Consider the following 10,000-nt stretch of genomic DNA (forward strand, 5'->3'; position numbering starts at 1 on the left):
CGTGAGGCTCCTTGTAAGAAAGGGGGAACGCGCAAAGGGAAAGGAAAGGAAGCCCGCCAGTTCGAGAAGAACGTTTCTTTTTTTTTCCGTCGTGAGTACGCTGCCGATAGTTACAACGCTAGCGTGAGGTGTCGATCACCGATGTCATCGGGCAACATGATCGGGGTCTTGCATGCAATTTCGCATGGAGGACATTGTCCCGTCGTTGCGCGATGCTTCGTCGCACCCGCCGTTGTACGTACGCGCGGCATCTTCGATGGAGCGAAACTGTTCCTTCTCGACTGCCTGCGTGAGGCTTTGTCCCAGCGTTTACAAAGAGCCCGCCAGTTTGGGATGTATCGTTCCCTCCTCGGCGCGTAAGCATTGCGTCGATATATATAGCGCTTGCGTGAGGTGCATCTCCGATAGCCCCGTCGCCACAGCATGATATCGGGGTCTTTCATATCTTATGGAAGACATGGTCCCGTCGCTGCGCGATGTTTCGGTCACACACCCGCCGCTAATATATACGGTGCATACTCGCGCGGCAGAGAGAGGAGAGAGAGCGTGCTTGCCAGCTGCTTGCGCGAGGCTGCGCCCGTTTCTCCTATTTTCGGTGGGAATAATGAAAAGCGAGCGAAGAAGAGGTTAAGGAGAATAACCGATATGAGCGCACGAGTGCGAAAGCAAACGTTTTCCCATTCGCATCCCGCTCCCGGTGTTTCTTCGTCTCTTTACCTCGTTGTTCTCTCCGAACCGTCCAGCGGATGTGGACCCTCTCTTGAGAAAGAGAGGGCCCGGGTAACCTAGGACGCGACACGTATCCCGCGTCGATGTGCGGCCGTAGGGTACGTATTCCTGCCGTGTGAACAACAACTGTGGACCGGCTGTTAACAGCTTCGACTTTCGTGAGTCTGACTCCCAAGAATAATGGAATTTGTGTGTGAATTTAAGGGGATGAGAAAGACCGATCGAAGCCGGCTGCGAAGTCCGTTCTAATCGGCTATCCAAATCAGGAGGGGAATACGTACGTGCAGGGCGCTGCGACAATAAAATGGGGGGTGTCGTTTCAGAGGAGAACACCGTGGATGTACGTGGTTCACTTGATCGGGGTATCCCCGTCGGCTCCATCGTACTCTCCAGGTTGATCCTAGGTTTTTAAATGTACTCTACGCCTGGCCGTTACGGGAACCGTTCGCAATTGCGTGGCGGTCTCCGTGCGGAACCGCATCCCAGAGACCCCTGTGTCGTCACTTTCGTTCGTTCGGACGAAGTGTCGCGACGCCCGAACCTCCATCGACCGTGTGCTAGTTGGAGGCGCGGGTCTCGGATTCTTCCGAACCCGAGAACTATATACGAGTATGATATATATATATACATGAACACAGAATATTAAAATACAACCCTGAACGGTGGATCACTTGGCTCGTGGGTCGATGAAGAACGCAGCTAATTGCGCGTCAACGTGTGAACTGCAGGACACATGAACATCGACATTTCGAACGCACATTGCGGTCCACGGATACAATTCCTGGACCACGCCTGGCTGAGGGTCGTTCACGTAACCTTAAGACTGCTTACGTTGGCATCTCGGTGTCACGTACGAGCGATTGTTGGACCGTTCGTCGGCGTTTGCCGCGGTCGCACGAAAACAAGCGAGAATACGCTCTAGACGTCATGGAGGGAAGAAGGTTGTGTGTACGCGGCAGATGACTGGAGACATCGTCGTCATCGTCGTTGCTTTGTCGTTCCGGACTTGCGTGAGTGCTAATTTTCACACGGCGTCGTGAGTCGCTTAATTTGTCGACCGCCCGTGTGTGTATGTGCACCGCTCCGGACGCAAGCGCGCGGACGTACGATCATCGACCAGCCTCCGTGTCTCGCCAAATACCCTCGTGATTGTTAACAGACAGCGTTCGCTTTTCGTGCGAGTTTTCATCCGCGCTCCCGACGTAGTCTGAAATGATGCGTGTAAGAAAGAGGCGTGCGTAACCCGCAACGACACACAAGAGAGTTTGTCGTGAGACTACAGAGAAGGACAATGAAAGGGTGTGCGAGTGAGCATGAACACGAGATCGCGTATACCCCACCCGTGTAGTGTGGTGAAGAAATGTATGACGAGAAACAGAGCCCCAGGGATTCTAGAGGGATCGTCTTGTTGCAGGAACAACGCGAAAAGGAGGCACTCATTCGTCGAAACGATGAAGTTCCGGGATGCATCTTCCCCGGCCACGTTTCGGTCGAGTCGTTTGTGGCTCCGTGAATGTGTTGTGTTGTACTACAACTTGTTTCTGTATCCTGAATCCTCTTTGGCGAGGCTTACACAGCCGCCATATATATGACTCATCACATAGGGATGACTTCTCTCCTAGAAGGAGGAGGTGGAAAGGTAGCAGCGTCCGGTCGCCCCATGTCTTCGCGTTAGTCGATCGCCGAGAGAGACCGCGCGTCAAGTCCGGTCGTCCAGTCCACGAAAGCTATACAAAAAGCAAGCGGACGGGCGTTAAACCATACCGGCAGTCGCCTGGCGAGAGTCTCTCTCCTTTAGATCGAATTAAACGAGACGCGAAGATGCTTTGGTGTGGCGCATTAAGGACGATGTGACTTACTTTCCGCTGATCACTTCTGGCGAATTACGAGGAGCTTCCTTACCTTTGGAAACGCTGCTGTTGCGTTACGACAACATATTCCGAAGGCACACGGCGAAGTTGGGACGACGCATCGAACATGATCTCAAGTCTCTCTCTCATTTCCCATTTCTCGTAACATTCGTTCACACACTCTGCCTGGTCCGCTTCTCTCGGTTGTGTGCCCCCGTTGTACGAGGATTACGCCACAGCTTCTTTCGTCATTTTTACACATATATAAAATATATCACTCTACGTGTGTGATATATTTAACACGTATACGACGACCTCAGAGTAGGCGAGATTACCCGCTGAATTTAAGCATATTACTAAGCGGAGGAAAAGAAACTAACAAGGATTTCCTTAGTAGCGGCGAGCGAACAGGAAAGAGCCCAGCACTGAATCCCGCGGTACTGCCGCAGGGAAATGTAGTGTTCGGGAGGATCCGTTTATCCCGTGACGTTGCATCGCGTCCAAGTCCATCTTGAATGGGGCCATTTACCCATAGAGGGTGCCAGGCCCGTAGCGACCGGTGCGCGTCTCGGGAGGGTCTCTCCTTAGAGTCGGGTTGCTTGAGAATGCAGCCCTAAGTGGGTGGTAAACTCCATCTAAGGCTAAATACAACCACGAGACCGATAGCGAACAAGTACCGTGAGGGAAAGTTGAAAAGAACTTTGAAGAGAGAGTTCAAGAGTACGTGAAACCGTTCAGGGGTAAACCTGAGAAACCCAAAAGTTCGAAAGGGGAGATTCATCGTCGACAAATGCTGGCTCCCGTTGGTGCGCGAAACCCCGAAAGGGGTGTCCGTCGCTTTTCCGCAAGGAGGGCGCACGGATGTTACGGCCAACGGCGAACGTTCCGGCTACGTAGACGTGCACTTCTCCCCTAGTAGGACGTCGCGACCCGTTGCGTGTCGGTCTACGGCCCGGGCGGTTAGACCGTTGCGTCGCCTTGTGCGTGCGCGACGGACCCTCGGTGACCCGACCGGCTGCGCGACGGTGTTCCCCCAGATGGTATCGGGCCGCAACCAGTCTTCTCATTCGAACGGTGCGTCAGGCCCGCCGCAAGCTCGGTCAGCTTTGTTTGCCCTGTGGTACGGACGTCTTTCCCGTTCACGGGCCTGGCCAGCTGTTAGCCGGCGGAGCCCTCGGACTGGCCAAGCTTTGAATTACCTGTCGGCGGCGCTATTGCTTTGGGTACTCTCAGGACCCGTCTTGAAACACGGACCAAGGAGCCTAACATGTGCGCGAGTCATTGGGATGAGTAAACCTAAAGGCGAAATGAAAGTGAAGGTCGTCCTTTGCGTCGGCCGAGGGAGGATGGGCGCTGCATAGTGCTCCGCACTCCCGGGGCGTCTCGTTCTCATTGCGAGAAGAGGCGCACCTAGAGCGTACACGTTGGTACCCGAAAGATGGTGAACTATGCCTGGTCAGGACGAAGTCAGGGGAAACCCTGATGGAGGTCCGTAGCGATTCTGACGTGCAAATCGATCGCTGGAACTAGGTATAGGGGCGAAAGACTAATCGAACCATCTAGTAGCTGGTTCCCTCCGAAGTTTCCCTCAGGATAGCTGGCACTCACTCCTCCGTTCCTTCGGGGACGCGTCGAGTCTCATCTGGTAAAGCGAATGATTAGAGGCCTTGGGGCCGAAACGACCTCAACCTATTCTCAAACTTTAAATGGGTGAGATCTCTGGCTTGCTTGGTTCATTGAAGCCACGAGATTTCGGATTAGAGTGCCAAGTGGGCCAATTTTGGTAAGCAGAACTGGCGCTGTGGGATGAACCAAACGCAGAGTTAAGGCGCCTAAGTCGACGTTTATGGGATACCATGAAAGGCGTTGGTTGCTTAAGACAGCAGGACGGTGGCCATGGAAGTCGGAATCCGCTAAGGAGTGTGTAACAACTCACCTGCCGAAGCAACTAGCCCTGAAAATGGATGGCGCTGAAGCGTCGCGCCTATACTCTGCCGTCAGCGGCAAGTGGGGAGGGACGGTGCCATTACTGGTGACCGTCCTCCATGAAGCCCTGACGAGTAGGAGGGTCGCGGCGGTGTGCGCAGAAGGGTCTGGGCGTGAGCCTGCCTGGAGCCGCCGTCGGTGCAGATCTTGGTGGTAGTAGCAAATACTCTAGCGAGACCCTGGAGGACTGACGTGGAGAAGGGTTTCGTGTGAACAGCCGTTGCACACGAGTCAGTCGATCCTAAGCCCTAAGAGAAATCCTATGCAAATGTGGTGTCCTAAAATCAATGTCTGCAAACATATTATTATACAAAGAGATAAATTGAAAGATAAAAAAAAGAGACACACACACGTTGGGCGAAAGGGAATCCGGTTGCTATTCCGGAACCCGGCAGCGGAACCGTTTAACATCCGGGCCCTCATTGAGTGTTCGTCGGGGTAACCCAAAATGACCTGGAGAAGCCGTCGGGAGATCTGGGAAGAGTTTTCTTTTCTGTATAAGCGTTCGAGTTCCCTGGAAACTTCTAGCAAGGAGATAGGGTTCGGAACGCGAAGAGCACCGCAGTTGCTGCGGTGTCTGGATATTCCCCTCGGACCTTGAAAATCCAGGAGAGGGCCACGGGAGGTCTCGCGCCGGTTCGTACCCATATCCGCAGCAGGTCTCCAAGGTCAAGAGCCTCTAGTCGATAGATTAATGTAGGTAAGGGAAGTCGGCAAATTGGATCCGTAACTTCGGAATAAGGATTGGCTCTGAGGAGCGGGGCGTGTCGGGCTTGGTCGGGAAGCGGGTCTGGCTGACGTGCCGGGCCTGGGCGAGGTGAAGGGTCTTAGACTTCGGTCGACGTCCTGGGATCCGAACTCGGTCCCGTGCCTTGGCCTCCCGCGGATCTTCCTTGCTGCGAGGCTTCCGCGTCGGTTCAGCCGTCGCGTGTCGTTTCTTCGGCCGCCATTCAACGCTCGGCTCAGAACTGGCACGGACCAGGGGAATCCGACTGTCTAATTAAAACAAAGCATTGCGATGGCCCCCGCGGGTGTTGACGCAATGTGATTTCTGCCCAGTGCTCTGAATGTCAACGTGAAGAAATTCAAAAAAGCGCGGGTAAACGGCGGGAGTAACTATGACTCTCTTAAGGTAGCCAAATGCCTCGTCATCTAATTAGTGACGCGCATGAATGGATTAACGAGATTCCCTCTGTCCCTATCTACTAGCTAACCTCACTTCGGCAGAGCTTCGCCAAGCCGCCGCAGTAGACGCTTGGCGCCACCATCGCTGAGGGCAGCAGCGCCGCGCGACTCCAGTGGCCGGTGACGGAACTACCCACAGAGCGCGCGTAAATTCAAACAGACCATAGACACTTTGTGCGGTCGTGTAAATAATTTAAGTTATAGACTAAGATCCTGGAAGCGACACCCGAGTAGGCGTTGCCGTTCGTCCTCGTCGGACGTCAGAAAGCAATACGCCGCCAGGACTTGCAAAATTCCCGGAAATTCCTCGCGAAAGCTGCAAGAGACAGAATGGCACCAGTCACTGTCAAGCTTAGCAGGGCCCCAAAGCCGGAAAACCCGACTAAGTCCCAGACGCCGGCTCTGAGAACGCCGGAGAATAAAGGCCTGTCAACAAAGAGGAAGGCCAGCACTACGCCAGAGAAGGAGCTCTCTGCAGAGAAAGAAGACAAGAGGCAGAGGACTGACACATCAATGGACGAGCGCACGCCAGCGGACTTTAAGAGTGCCGCAAGCGACATTGAAGAACGTCTGCTTGCCTATTGCGCTGATCCTAAAAAGAAGGTGAATAGAGAGCAAGCCACCGCTATTATGCGGTACTTCAAAGAAATGAGGGAGCTGGTCGAAGACCTGAACATTCGGAACAGCTTCCTCGAGGGAAGAATTGAACAAGCCACCACCCACGCCAGGAAGTCGGAGGCGGCATTGAGCGGTGCAGTACAGAAGTCCTTACTGGCAACCCGATGCCTGGAGCGAGTGGCTAGGAAAGCAGATGATACGAAGGTGCCCACATACGCTGAGAGGGTAAAAATGCCCTCGACGAAAGTCTCGCCAGCCTCGATAACGCCGCCCAAGAACGTGGCGGTAATCATTCCTGACAAGGACGCAGGAGACATCAGGACAAGCGAGGAAGCTAGAGAAGCCGTATTTACCCTGGTTAACCCAAGGAAGCGAGGGATACAGGTGAAGGCGGTAAGGAAAATCCACGGCAATGGCATCGCCGTGGAAACAACCACTGCAGAGGCTTTAAAGGAATTTACAGAAAACCCGAAGCTTAAGGAAATGGGACTGAAAGTCGCAACGAAGCAAATGAGGAAGCCGAGGATGATCCTCTTCGACGTTCAAAGCGACATGACCGAAAAGGAAATACACAGTTGCCTCAGGAAACAAAACGAGAAGGTACTTGGAAACGAGGAAGCAGAGTCAGTGAAACTCTGCTTCAGGACGGGCCGAAAGAACAGTGACGAGACGAACTGGGTCGTAGAGGTCTCGCCGGCAGTCAGGTTAAGAATGCTTGAGGCACGCAAGCTGTTTCTCGGGTGGAGCGCATGCAAGGTGCGTGACTTCTTGGCAGTCAGCAGATGCTTTAAGTGTCAGGGCTTCGGGCACATAGCAAAGCACTGCAAACACGAGCAGGAAGTTTGCGGCCATTGTGCACAAGAAGGACACGGAGCAAAAACGTGCCCCAAAAGGGAAATGCCAGCAGTGTGCATAAATTGCAAAAGAGTCGGAAAGAACGGGGACCACGCCGCTTCCAGCGCGGCATGCCCAGGACATAAAGCAGCCATTGAGAAGTCCGTAAGCAGAACCAATTATGGATACTAACCCAGTATACAGTAATGGACGCGGAATGACGATCCTGCAGCTTAACATGCAGCGATCTAAAACGGTACCACATGAGATCAGGTTAAAAATGGAGCACGTCAACGCGGATATCCTGCTCATGCAGGAGCCGTACAGCTTCAAAGGGGCCATTACGGGCCTTGGTCGAGGCGTCTTAGCGGTCTCGCGGGGCACTGCAGTCGAACCACCGCTTGCAGCGATAGCGGTAAGAAACAAGCACCTGACAGTACTCGAAATAACCGAATTTTGCACGAGTCAATGCGTATGCGTACAAACCTTTGACGGGCTAAAGGAGCTCTACTTCGTAAGTCAGTATTTTCCCCCATCTGAGAGTATTGAAGACGGACTTGCCCACCTCGACAAAATACTCACACACCTCCGGGGGAAGGCAGTAATAATAGGGGCGGACGCAAACGCCAAGTCATCCGTCTGGCACAGCAAGACTACTGACGACCGAGGGGAGCTGCTAGAGCAGCTGATAGCACAACACGACCTGATGGTGCTCAACAAAGCCGGGTTCCCTACAACCTTTGAGAGTACCCGCGGATCGTCGAACATTGACGTGACTCTCATAACCTGGAAAGCCATTCCACTTGTGCACGGCTGGAAAGTGTACAGGGACGGCACATCCAGCGATCATAGAATCCTGGAGACGAGACTTGACCTCGGCGGTGAGCGGCAACAAACACCACCCACGAGGCCAAGGTACAACACAAGGAAGGCGAACTGGGATAAGTTCCAGAAGGTACTCCTGGAGAGGAAAATATCCCTCAGCACACTCCCTCTTAACAGCCGAGAGGACGTTGAGAGGTTCGCTGAAGAAACCGAGCGCACAATAATCGCAGCATGCGAGCAAGCTATGCCTGAAAAGCAGTGGCATCAGAAGTCAGTTCCATGGTGGACGACTGAACTGACGAGAATGAAAAGAGCAACGTACAGGGCCCGAAGAATCTACCAGCGGACAGAAGACCCGACCAAAAAGGAGGAGCGCAAGGGGGAGTACCGAAGGCTCAGAAGGGCCTACACAAAAAAGGTAACGGCCGAGAAAAACAAAAGCTGGCGAAATTTTGTGACAGAGGAGGGAAAGAAGGCACCATGGGGCCTGGCAACAAAAACCACGCTCGGTAAACTCAGGCGAGAGGAGGTAACCACGACCATCGAGTTACGAGAGGGAGGCTATACAGCAAATTGGAAGGCAACAGCAGAGGAGATGCTCCGTGCGCTAGTCCCTGACGACGATCGCACCACTGAAACACCAGAGCAGAAGCGAATAAGAGAGGACGTCCTCATATACCCGGAAACAGAGGACACACCGCCTTTCGAGTGGGAAGAACTGAGTGCAGCGGTAAAGCGCCTCAGGAAAGGCAAATGCCCGGGACCGGACAGAATAGAAGCCGAGGTAATTCAGGAGTCATGGGGGTGCATCCACAATGAGCTTCTGAGACTCATGAATGGCTGCCTGGAATGGGGAATATTTCCAACACGCTGGAAGAAGGGAAGCATAATAACCGTCCCTAAGGGACCGGACCGCGACAGGAGCAGTACAAAGTCATACAGACCAATTTGCCTCCTCTCAATGATGGGAAAACTGCTCGAGCGACTGGTAGCAGTCAGGCTAAAGCCCACCCTTCTCGATCACAGTGGGACCTCGGACCGTCAGTACGGTTTCCGGCCTGGAAGGTCTACTGAAGATGCTATCCTCAGACTACGAGAACTGGTCGACCGCCTCGAGCAGCAGACGGACCGTGGAAAGTACGGATCAAGGTACGTGATTGGAATTGCCCTTGACATCGCAGGAGCGTTCGATAACGTATGGTGGCCGAACGTACTGAACGAACTCAAGAAGAGGAGCTGCCCACGAAACATCTACGGCCTAGTAGACAGCTACTTCACGGACAGAGCAGTGCAAATAGTAGGAAAGCACGAAACTGTGGACAAACCAGTAACAAAGGGCTGCCCCCAGGGCTCAATATTGGGCCCCAGTTTCTGGAACATTAACTTCGACGATCTACTAGCATATTTATCCAGCGGAGAACTGGATTGTGAAGTTATAGCCTACGCAGACGATGTCCTAGCACTGATATCGGGCAGAAGCAGAAAAGAGGTCAGCAGAAAGGGTCAGGAGGTCGTGTCAGCGGTCGGGACATGGTGCGAAGGAAGAAAACTGCAGCTCTCTGCAGAGAAGACAGAAATGCTCTTGCTGAGGGGAAATCTCGACGCGAAAAGACCACCTACCGTACTCGTCCAAAATCAGGGAATAAGAATGAAGCCGACTATTAAATACCTAGGCGTCTACTTAGACAGAGGGCTCAGGATTGACACGCATATCAAGAAGACAGCAGAGAAATGCGGCAGGCTCTTCAACAGCCTTGCAAAAGTAGCCAAGGCGAACTGGGGACTGGAACACGGCTCGTTAAGAATCCTATACAAGGGGCTTTTCGTGCCGATAACAACATACGCAGCCGCCGGCTGGAGCGACCTTATAAATAAGACCCACAGGAAGATTCTGCTACGCTCGCAGAGAATGGCCCTTCTTAGAGTGACAAAAGCATACCGTACGACATCAACAGATGCACTGCCAGTTATCG

At 53.3% G+C, this 10,000-nt stretch overlaps 1 non-coding gene across 1 annotated transcript; it reads left to right on the forward strand.

The window, feature by feature from the left end:
- Positions 1–1,380: 1,380 nt before the first annotated feature.
- Positions 1,381–1,535, forward strand: LOC143187912 (5.8S ribosomal RNA). The gene has a single exon (XR_013003363.1). It is a non-coding gene; the product is annotated as a 5.8S ribosomal RNA (ribosomal RNA).
- The last annotated feature ends 8,465 nt before the right edge of the window (positions 1,536–10,000 follow it).

The sequence above is a fragment of the Calliopsis andreniformis genome, unplaced genomic scaffold (genome assembly GCF_051401765.1).
Source record: "Calliopsis andreniformis isolate RMS-2024a unplaced genomic scaffold, iyCalAndr_principal scaffold0410, whole genome shotgun sequence".
Taxonomy (NCBI): domain Eukaryota; kingdom Metazoa; phylum Arthropoda; class Insecta; order Hymenoptera; family Andrenidae; genus Calliopsis; species Calliopsis andreniformis.